The sequence below is a fragment of the Patiria miniata genome, unplaced genomic scaffold (assembly GCF_015706575.1).
Source record: "Patiria miniata isolate m_02_andy unplaced genomic scaffold, ASM1570657v1 HiC_scaffold_2, whole genome shotgun sequence".
Classification (NCBI taxonomy): Eukaryota; Metazoa; Echinodermata; class Asteroidea; order Valvatida; family Asterinidae; genus Patiria; species Patiria miniata.
The window spans coordinates 675,879-688,421 of NW_024037058.1; positions in this window are offsets into that span (position 1 = coordinate 675,879).

Below are 12,543 nucleotides of genomic sequence, written 5' to 3' on the forward strand. Positions count from 1 at the left end.
CATACATTGTACTTACCCTATTTTAGGGACCCAGATTGTTAGCTATCAGGGAAACTAGTGGGTGATATGAAGGAAGAGGTTGAGCGAAGGCTTGCTACGGGGGTCCATGGGCATTCTCCCCCCCCCCCCGCCCCGGAAAATTTGGAAAGCTATACGATGCTTTCTATATACAGCCTTCTAAGAAATTGGTAGAATAAATTTAGGAACTTTATTTGTTTGCCACATTTTACTAGTATCATAGCATATACTAGCAGTACTAGGGGCGTAGCAAACAGGGGTGGGGGTGCGTGACACCCCCTCCCAATAACTTCCCTCGGTCGGCATTTAGGGCCTCCAAATTAAACACAGAAGATGGCTTTAAGAGCAAAACACTTCTTAGTATTCGTTTATTGAGTTGAACATTGACCCCAGTTGACACTAAGTTCTGTTAGACTTGAGAATTATTAGTGACCATTCAGGTCACCGAATTCAAAGTTGCCACATAACAGTAATATTAATAAATCGTATGGTCCTTACATCAGTTCAAGTTGCCACAGACCTATAAATCTGAAATCTTAGCCTTGCCCTGACCTGAAACAGTGGAATTTGTACACTGACCTGAACTGTGGAACAAAAGCGCGATTTATGCAGTGAACTGTTCATAAAGGAGGCGATGATTATATCTTGGGGTTAATCATCATGTAATGATGCCAGCCATGCCCCTCCCCCTTTGGTGACGAGTTCACAGTGACGAGTTCCTCTCGGAATTAAATAAATAAATAAATATAAAAACCGATCCCCAAAATAGAACAAATTCAAAAAGTCGGAGGAAATTGGCCAGGAAATGCCTCAGATTGCACCACAGAGCATCTAGAATCCAAAACTTTCCGGGGCCCTTAAGCGGGCCCCGTCCCACACGCCGTAAGGGCTTCGCGCTCGCTGGGCTCTCAGTCGGCAAAATTACTTCCACCCCCCCCCCCCCCCCCCAATGAGAATGCCCTTGCTACGCCCCTGCATTATAGTCAGCGGCTGAACGTCGCAACCCCCAAACCCCCTCTAGATCCGTCACTGTTGTGTAGCGTGGCCGGCTTGCCTGAGGTATCCTATAATACTATAGCGATAACATTGTACTACATTTGCATTTTTTTTGTACTGTATTACATTATAGTGAGCAGTTATAGTGTTCAACGGTTGCAGAGTATCTGTAGACCGATTGACTTACTAGTGTTTGGATCAGAGTTCTGTCGCTGTCTCAAGCGGGCAGAGATATCAGATGGTACTTTGCATCCAACACAGGCCTTGCTGCTCGCGCGCGGGACACACGAGCCGAAAAAGTTTTGTAAGAAAATGTAAATAATGTGGACATGCTTCTTCTTCCTTACAATGTCAGAAACTGATGCTTAACAGCAGGGTAATGTGAACTTACATGTAGCTATTTTAGCCCTTTTTGTCAAATTAGCTTAAGAACGATTGGGTGTATTGAAAGAGGGCGGGGTCTGTTCCATATCATGATTACTGAGGCTAACAACACTTCACCTGATCCTATCCTCGTCGCGCACACCAGCAAGTTTAAAAGGAGCAGCACAGTAGTAGCCTAGCAAGTGTTTAATACAGTGATATCGGGTTAGTAGGCCTACATGCCTAAAGGTTTGCAGTCAAACCATGCAAAAGTAAAATAAACAACAACAATAACACGAGTGCAGTTCCAAAAAGGCGTCACAGACGACAAAAAGATAGCGACACTCTCCTATCATGAGAGGGGGATGAAAGGCTAAAGTGAGGGCGAAGGTAGCTATATAATGTAGGCCTATTACATTATGTCTGCAAATTCCCCTTCATTATTGAGCTAAAAACCACGTCAACTGAAAAATCCTCATGCAACCACACCTTATTCAGATAGCAATCGTATGAGCAAACTACTGTTTTCAAAGCACTTCACGAGTACTTGTAGTATTGATGGGTAGCGTAAAATACAGTAGTCGGTGCCATAAACACCTTGTTTTACAACCTGCGAGATGATAAATTGGATACAGGTGCCATGCGTAGATTTCAGATAACGGTTTCTTATTGTTGACAACTTTACGTCGCTACAAATGGATTTTTATACAGGAATTATATACATTATGGTTGGGCCGCAAATAAGTCTATATTTGTTAAGTCATAATTCCGTAACTCAATATGTGCTGATATTTTTCGTTCGATGTCTCATTCAAAAGCTAAACTAGTAACTTTTGTAGTGCTAGCAAAATACCAATTTAAACAAGAATTTGTATTTTTCGGGGTGCCCTCTTTTTCCCCCCATACAGCCTACCAGGACTTTATCATTTTTACTGGCCTGTGCGGGTACTAGTCAGAACATAGGGTTATAGCCCTATGGTCAGATCACGCGTGGGTGGTTAAACATTGTGTAGCCTCTTCAAGTATATATGGAAAACGGAAGTTGGTGTTTCTACGCATGATTAAGCTTAAGCATTATTGCGAGACGAAACCGTAGGCCTATCCAAAAATATCCATATTTGTTTTTGATGTGTTAGTCAATGAATCAATGCAAGTTGGTACAGCAAAATGTCGCCATAGGTAAAGCTGTGAGTAATCCATTCAAAATCGAATGATCAATACATCAATAAACCAATTCCGTCCACTGACCGAATAGAATGATCAATCCCTAATGCACAGATGCTGCTGGACTGAAAATGATAAGCTTGAGCCACCGTAGTATTTAATGATCTTTACCGAGGCGCTGTAATTCTTTGAATTAAGAAAACAACTGCTTTCGAAACTTCGAATGATAAATACAATATGTAAAATGACATCTGTGTTTAATATATCCTCCAAACTTGATCATCACTGTCAATTGATTATTAAAACTTTCAGATTTCAAATTTCCTCTGATTACAACGGTGGATTAGGGGGCCTACCACTGTAAATCATGTACCGTCACCATGCACCCAACCTCGTTTCCAATAGTACAAGCCCTGGATAGGAAACTTTCTTCCTGTATCCTGATTCGATACCGCAATTGGCTAGTAATGGATTTTTATCGTGTACATGGTGTTATTATTCACAACGTGCAGTACGTATTTTCGCGATCATTCGTCCACGCCTTCTCGAAAATACTAATTTCCTGTCCAATTTGTTCACATTAATATGAAATATGATACTGCATGTTGTCTCGATAAGATCGTAACAGTTTAATTTTTAAAATCGTGTTTTCGTAACTCACGCCGTGCTCGCGCTGTGACGCATTGACTCTGCTTTTACCCCAGACACCGCATACAAAAACAAACGCTATTGTAACACATATCCAGGCACCAGACTGTTCCTCATTTGCATACGTGTTCAAAAATCTTGCACATGCAAATGATCCAATACCAGGGTGAGAGAGCAGGTAGTGATGGGCGCGTACTGCTCGACATCCTGGGGACGAGGTTGCCATGCACCATTCCCTCAAAATACGTCTGGTCAGAGCATGGAGCTCCATAGTCAGAGCCATAGTATTATGCAAATTATCCGTTCAGACAGGCAAGACACAGCGGGCGAAACACACAAAGGCCTATCTGGATATACATTGTTGGCGGTATTCCTCAATGCGCAAACTCATGACAAGCCTCCGTACACGCCTTCCACCAGTTACGCAACCAGACTGCTTCATACAATGAAAGTGCCACGGCTACCTAAGCTGTTGTTTGTTGACAATATGTATACATCATGTACAGGCTATTCCTTCCTCCAGGGATAATGTACACACAATGTCGATTTTCTTGCTGAATTATTCGTTAATAACAGTATTATTGTGTTTAAGCATTATTGTACTGGGACCAACAGATCACGGAGAAAACAGTTTGAGCATGTGATTGAACATGTGATTAACAACCTGACGAAATTCACAACCTGACGTTTACTCCAAACGTTTGAATTAGTGACAGCAAGTTGAAATCATCATGGAGGAAGGAATAGACATCATTCAAACCGGTGTTTATATTTGAAGTCGTGCAACGTATAAATTTAATATTGATTACGCCAAAAAATGAATACGTTGCTTGCCAATTTGTTCGATTCTCTTTTGAACTTGGTTATCCAAAGAACGTGACACAATGAGATCTTTCTGAAAATGAAATGAATTGACGTCATTCGCATCAGACTTTTTTAATGTGCATAGTGCGTGGAATCAATACTCGTTTGTTTACGGCATAGGTCTGGTTTTAATTAGCATTGACGCAGATGTGTCGTCCTGATTGTTTTATTCTCCAAACGAATTTTCAATGTGTATTTTTGTTTCACAAAACAGCAACACCTTTTCTCTTGTTGGCGTCTACAACCCGGGATGGGAGGGGGGATTTTTATTTGCTTTTAGTGCGCATGCAATACAAAACCTTGCCACCTGAATTATTTTTGGGTAGCAAAAAAATCGAAATGTTGTAAAGTAGGCTACCTTTGCCATAACGAAACGTTAGGCTTTTTGATGACGAAATAACTGGTTTATTGCTTGAATAATAACGAAAAATCAAAACAAAATCAGTGATTCAAATAGTTTAAGAATTACAAGGTTTTAGGCAAAATAATCATTTACGTATAGACAAAATGTTGGTTTTCGGTAAACAAAGTGCAGATTGTAAATTGGAAACCTGTCCACCAGAATGGAGATGTGCCCAACGAGTGAGCCCATAACCGTTTGAAAACAGTCCCGTATTATTTCCTTGGCATTTAGGTGTGTGGCATTTTTTGCAATGCTTTTCGTGGAGATCAGTTGTGAAAGTACCAGATTGGCCAAGTGCGTCAAAATGTGGCCCTATTTACGTTGGGTTGCGGTGGCAGCGCGGCCCCCATAGGCCTGCTGCTCCTCGAAACAAAAATGGTCTCGCTGCTCTCTGCTTTGACAACATCACCACTAACAAACTTTTCAAACCTTGAAGGTTTACATAGAGACACACCCATTAGTGTACGTACATGTACATGAAGGTCTTCCAATCCGTTATGAATAACTCAAGCTCGTGCTTTGCGCACATGACATGGACTCAACAAGAGTACTTTTGAGAATACTCATACTCGCACTCGCACTCGAATATTCGAATATGAAAATACTGGGACTCAAATTTGCTCGAGAAGCACAGGCCTATTCGATATCGCCAACATCAAAGTGCTCGTTCTCGATAATACGGACTTGGGGGAAAACGAGTAATTTAATACTAGGACGAATGGAAAGAACATCTACACACTATTTCTATGCAGCTTGGCTTTTATTCAAGAAGTCTTGCTGAAAAGTAGTCCACAACATCCATGTTGCTGAATTGGTGGTTAATTTTCCAGCCATTTCTTGCGATTTTGTTTTCACTTGAGTACTCCATACTGGTACTTGTACCCGGAGGTCCACGTACTCAGACTTGGCTTCACAAAAGTTGTACTCATGTCCAAGTAGCCTACTTGGAATCATAGGCCTACATGTACATGCATCGTTCTCAACGGTCAAAGTACTCGGATGCGAGTGGTTCTCGATAGTTTGGTACGTGTACTTGTACACGTAGGCCTATATACTCGACTGCGCCATTGTGAAATACATGAGGACAATGTGCGGGTACGCGATACAGTATGTAGCTCGAACACAAATAATGACATTGTACGATGCACATTGCCCGAAGTATGACAGATGCAACAACCACGCAAGTGACTGGTGATCATTTCGAGCACCATTTTCCAAGCGCTCGCGTGTCCCGTTTGCGTACCATTTCGAATGGTCTCTTATTTTTTCAAAACTGTAGGAAATAAAGTTGCTGAGGAATTTCATAAAACGTAACGGAAATTGCTGAAACTTACATAAGTACATAAATACCGTATTCAATAATTACACAGCTGACTTAACGACTTAACATCTTCGCCTGCTCACAATGTCTTCCTATCCTATAACTAGTATCAGTGAACAATCTCTTTTGGCGCTGATGAGCAGTTCCGGTTATGAGCATATAAGCCTTCAGATTTTCTGAACTTAATCCGGGGTGTCTCATATTTCGCCATTATTTTTGGTCCTTGAGGACCACAATACTTCTTACTAATACTATACTGATGAGGTTGTAAACAAATATCTTGCGATACATTAATTAACCGATAACAATTGTCCTAACAGAAGGGAAAATCGGTGCAGGCATGGAAGCCTCATAAGGTAATAATTTATGCGAGACTCGTACAAAATAATGCGTGCAATCTCTAGAACGTCAAACGCAACTGCCATGGTAGATGCCAAGTAATCAATATTCGTTTGTGTATGTACGCATTCACATTTCTTTATATGAATGCTGTTAGACTAATAAAAGGAATGAGGTCTTTCTTCAACATCACCAAAATGTGTGAAGTAAAATACAATTCCCGAATCGCTTCCCCGACGCAAAGGCGGATCCAGGGGGGGGGGGGGGGGGGGGGCCAAAGGGGGCCATGGCCCCCCCCCAAAAAAACGAAACCGATTTTTAATTTTTTTTTATGTGACATCGCAATAAAGGCAGGCAATGAGTACACCACTATCTTTTCCTCAAAAACATTGGTTAAAGTGGTCAGAAATTGCCTCAGATCGCACCACAGAGCTCTAGAATCCAAAAAAATTTCGGGGCCCTTAAGCGGGCCCCGAACCCCATGCTGTAATTTTTTTGACCCACTTTTTTGGGGACCAAATTTTTTTTCTTTGCCCCCCCCCCAAAAAATGTGTTCTGGATCCGCCCTTGCCCCGACGTAATCAATAATCTAAGACTTACCCATAACCCGACGAGCAGAACGAAGAGAAAATAGGCGCAGATAACAATGATGTCTACCACATTTAATTGTAGCGCAGCCATATTTCACACCACTTCGTATTGTTCTGAACAAAACAAGTGTTTAAATGAGTGTACAATCGATGGAGAGGCTTGATCTCTCGATGTCCTTCTGAAGGTGAGGAGGTTAATCGGTCCGTTATGTGCTGATGCCACGTTCACAGTCTGCAGGTCGGCACTTGGCACATCTACATGTACACCCACATAATACGTGTGTAACGGTATCGCATACGAAAAGCCGTTACTGGTCCGTGACAAAGATAAGTGTGCATGCGTAATGATATGTTACGTAACCACTGTTCAATGAGAGACTAGCAAACAGCAACGCCCACGGAAGTACTCGTCTGCTTTGCCAACCAATGTCTTTGGGTCAACAGAGGTCGTTCCTCATCGGATTTGCTGTATTCTGAAGACGCCCAGACTATAAATTCCAGTGCTTTGGAAGATTTCCTGTGTTATTCTGCAGATTAAAGAATTTAAGATCGGAGTAGTTATCTCATATACATTTCCGTGTTATCTCTTCTTTTTTTTGCAGACAGTGCAGTCCTGGACTCCGACGGTAGAAGCGCTCGTCCTGTCATACATGTACATGTACACCAGCTCGTCTGCAGTAACTAACAGTTATATTACGAGAAACTAACATTCCCAACACAGGGAATTCAACTCGAATTTGACCTGACACTGACGCTGACCCTTGATCGAGGCCGTGAGCAGACCCCGCCACACGCCCACCTGATGCAATTCAACCCCCACAACTCGGTCGTTACTCCAGTTACACGGTAAACATCGCGCCCATGGGTTGGAGGACAAGGTTATAATGGTATTTAAAGGCGGTGGTAAATAGCGATTATAGAAAACATCCAAAAGCTCATTATAGAAAGAAGGTACATGATATGCCAAACAAAAGTTATTGTCTTCAGCATTAATGGTTTGGAAATCTCAGCTCTCCCCCAACACGGATGCCCTCGCGATTGATGGATGAGCCTCATTTCATTTTTCTTGTCAAGTTTATACACTCATCTTTTTCCCATGAGTTATGGGTGGATGGTACGAATCACACCATTCGGAACTGCGGGAAACAGACTTCGACCCGGGGTCGTGACACCACCGAGGTGGAATTTGGCAGCTATTATAATGTTCCTCTTAGTACGGCAAAAAGGAGAGCCTTTAAAACTAAATTACAAGGCTTGCCATGGGTATGGATCGTGTCGGCCTTCTCAAGAGATGATAGATCGTGTTATTTACAAAAGGCAAAGTTCAGGCAAATCAAGAGAAAAACTCAGATTTGAATCAAGGCAATAGGATCCTTAGGGCGTTCAACCTAACAGAGTCTCTGAGGCAAATATCATGAACATAAAACATGATCATATTGAAGTGGTTTAATGTGCATTGCTCGTGGATGTAAACATTGTGTCGGTACTAACAATGGTATGTACCATAGAGCAAGGATCGACCCTTCCCGCGACAGAGACTATTCAAATCCGACGATGATTAACACAGGCGGACATTATAACCAGCATTACCAGCACGTTGTCATAAAAGTTGGTACCCATACTGTCTTAACTTGTTCTTTAAAATGGAACTTGCGGTCGCTGGCAAAGGTAATTGTACATGATGGGGAGCAATAAATAACCGTCTGATATTTTCTACACAAACCCCCGGTGTAGGGGGTTTTGCGTAGAGCTTTTAAGATGTGTTGGTAATGTTGGCACGTTATTTCTCTTTCACGTCATGCGATTTTCAGTTTCCATAAATTGAGATGCTATATAGTAACAATTTTACAAAGGCCTTTTTGCGAGGGTGATTTTCTTAAGAAACTCCGAGTTTCACGCGCTAATTTTCCTATTGGAGGGGTCAACTGTCAGGCTTTATTTCCGTCAGTTAGGCGTGGCATTTGTCAGTTGCAGATTGGGGGGGGGGGATTCGTCCTCCTGACCCATTTTGTTCAACGATTCATTTTCCCCAAACGAGGACGTTCTATCAAAAAGGAAGCTTCCCATAAACACGTGTGCCTCATGTCCACACTCCCTAATGACTCAAGAAATGAAGCTCAGCCCCTTTGTTTAAAACACTGCATGGCGTAGCTCCTTAATTGTAAGGTATTGTAGAAGCGTCAATATAAGCCACCTCTTGTGGCATGGCCATATTAAAGGTTACACGGTGCAGCATTATGTTTTTGTTTTCGTCTCGTACAAATGGATGCAGACAAGAGTAAATAGGCACAACATTTCCTATGCCGGCCGAATCACGATTTGCATACTCCAAATTCTCCGGTATAGCATTTGTAAAAATGAAGATGTGAAGACGACTGCGACTATATAGCTCTTATTTCTGTGATATTCGGATGAAACTTAGGCCCTAAAAGTGCTCTATTTTGCAATGGAAAGTATCCATCCTGTTTCAGAATGGCAATGTACTTCAGGACTACTTTTAGGGTGATCATCTATGGATGGAATTTTCTCCCAAAAATCATCGGTCAATCCCCCCCCCCCCAAAAAAAAAAAAATTAGCAGAAAATAAAAGATGATGAAAAGTTAATAATTGCATACAGACCACAGTATATACCGTGGTGTCACACTTTCGAATGACATTTTATTCAATCACGGTATATGTGGCCTGAGGTAGTGCCATACGCCCTGCCTTGCATAGTCGAAGCCCACTGTTCTGTCATTATGCTCTCGTCCCTTGGCTCTGAGTCAGAGCCAAGGGAGCAAACCCCAACAGCAAACCGTGCCTCGTGGCAGCACTTGGGCGAACGATTGCTAGGAAACCCCGGCATCCTCCGGCTAGCCACCGTAGGGTCTAAAGTTCATGCCTGTTCCGGCATGTTCTTGCATGCCGGTGCGAGACAACTCTTGCTCCCCGAGAGAGTGCTGATGGTAACTTAATTGCAAAAGCTATCTGCACTTCAACATTCTTGCAAGCAGCTTTCATGAAAATGTACAACCGCACCTCCATACCGGCTCAGTCGTCGCCCGGTTTACCCCCGAGGACCGCGCTATTCGGCAAGAACTTCCGTCGACAGTGACAAATCAGCTATAAGACGTAAAAAGATAAAGAGAAAAAAATGTCTCTGAAGATACCTCAGTGGAACGTTAGGATGCTTCTCGACAGAGAAGTAACCGACAGACCTGGAAGATAAATACAACATTAATTGGTAGCGATGGAGCTTGAGAAATACCAAATTGAAATTGCTGCACTATGTGAAACATGGTTTTCCAGAGTCGGGCGGACTCAATGACCTGGAATGTTCATCCTTCTGGAGTGGCAAGCCTGAAGGAAAACGTTCGTAGAGAAACTGGAGCTGGATTTGCCATCAGGAATAAGACATAGTATCAAGACTTACAGAAATTCCTATATGTGACAGTGTGGCAGGGCCAAGTTTTCCTTGTGTGTTTTCATAGTGTATTAAATAGGAGTAGCTCCCCTTAGAAAAGAAAATCATTTTAGTTGAAGTTTAGATTCCCCCCCCCCTTTTCCTGGTAGTGTGACCCCCTGTTTGTTTATTTTAGCCCACAAGTCCCCCATATAAAAGCTGCCACATTGCCATGCCTGAGTGATTATTACCCAGCAGACCAGCAGTGAGACAACTTAACATCATATAGTCATATATTTCCTCCTACCTGGAGAGTGTCTTCCTAGCTGTTTCTTTTGTCTGCTAGTCCAGTCATTGGTTTTTAGTTCATTCCTGTGCTTTTAGGGTCATTTTCCTCTAGTGCTGTGTGGATTTCATTTTGTTTCCCCATTTTTCCTTTGGTTTTTATTCTTTTTAACTTAGTTCTTTATCAAATTGTTCATTTTTTTTTATCCTTGGCAAATTCTTTTGAGTGTTTTATTCGTTGTTGATCCTGATTGAGATTTTTTGCCTCAAAGTATTTCTGGAAACTAGTTTTTTGCGCTTAAGGATAGACATTGTTTTTTTGTTTGTTGGAAGTTTTTTTGAGACTACATTAAATTTTGTGAGAAGTCTATTTTTGTTTCCTTGATTCCTTTTCTTTCTTTTTTTTGTTCCAGTTTAAAAAACTAAATCGCGACATAATCAGTGGAACCAGGTTTTTTCTCTAGTGATCCATTTTTCTACGTTACATTTTTGGCGCCGGAACCCGGGATGATTAATTTTCTTTAGGAATTTAGCCATTTATGTTTTTTTAGCTGGGACATTTTTTTTCTTCTTTGAAAGTTTTTTTTTTTTTTAATCGAAACCCATACAGTGCTTTTTGGTTAATGAACGAGAGAAGTGCAGGATGACGAAAACGCCATGACGGAGGTCCTGACTACCCTTCAGTTGAGTGGGTTTGACCCACTGCCCACCAGCTCTGACCACGTCGACCAAGTGCCGTTAGCTGAACCGCAGTTGAGCATCCTACAGCTGCTGCAACATCAAACACACATGCAACAAGTGATTGTACAGCAGTTTCAACAAATAAACACATTGAAATCGGTCCTCAGACAAGTTATCTGTGAGCAGCAACAACAGAGGCACTACATTCGAAGTCTGGAGTGTGTCCTGCACCAGTCCTGGCCAGTTCAAGAAGTCCCCATCCATCAGCCCGTTCCAGATGTACCCGTGTCCCCAGTCTCCATCAACGAACCAGAGCCCAAGAGTCCAAAAGAAGCCCCTCGTGTCCCCCACTTCGAAGACAACCAGTAGACCCTACCGTTGCCCCTACCAGTGGTCAGTCAAGCCAGGGTATTGGAGGCATCCGATGTAGCCACAGTCACCGTCTGCGCCAAGGACAGCAACAAGATCCTGCCATCAGGAAAGTGGTGGAACTTAAACTGTCAAATCCTATGAGGATCAGCCAGAGTACAAAAATCCCGGGACATACCGTTATTTCGTTTTACCGTTTTGGATTTCCTCAAAAACAAAAACAGTAAACGCACCGTTGACCGTTTTTTCGTTTTACAGTTTTGTAAAACGGTCAAACGGTATTAGGTCACAAAAAACAATGACCTTTTTGTTGTTTTTCTTAATTGTTGAAAGCGATAAACGGTTAGTTGCTTCATTTCAGAGTGTTGTTTTACAAGAACATGACAATGAAAAATGGTCAAACGGTACTGTCGACCATTTTTTTGATTTAGGTTAGGCAATTAAGCAATGCACCTAGGAATGTTAATGCGTCCTCATGGGATCGAGTCATTGCCTGGGACGCAAATTACCCTCATCGCATTTCGTTCTCACGACATAGTTTTCGAACTGGCTATTGAAGAGCCGCGCCGAACTCCAATGTCCTTCAAATATCTGCAACTTCTTCAAACGTATTACCATCCTGTATCCATTGTAAAAAGTAATGTCCCCCCTTGAAGTTTTCCAGCGCCATTTTTAAGTTGCTTGCAACTCTTAAGCCCCACCAACTGAATCGCGTGAGAAGGGGGTCATGGTCACGCCAGGAATCACACCACGCATTGTGCCGAGGTAACACTTTTTCATGTAAAGCATGGTACCCCCTCCATCCCCCTTGCCCAGCACCACAAAATGCACCACGGACTGCTCACTATGACACTGAAATAAAAAAACAGTCTGTATTTAATACTGACCGTTTTGCTGTTTTTCAAAGTTATTTGTGTAAAACTGTAAAACAAAAATCATTGATCGTTATGCTGTAATGAATTTTATTAAACTTATAAAACAGAGAAACCGTATTTATCTTAATACCGTTTGACCGTTTTACAAAACTGTAAAACGACAAAACGGTCAATGGTTTGTTTACTGTTTTTGTTTTGAGGAAATGCAAAACGAAATAACGGTATGTCCCGGGATTTACAAAGG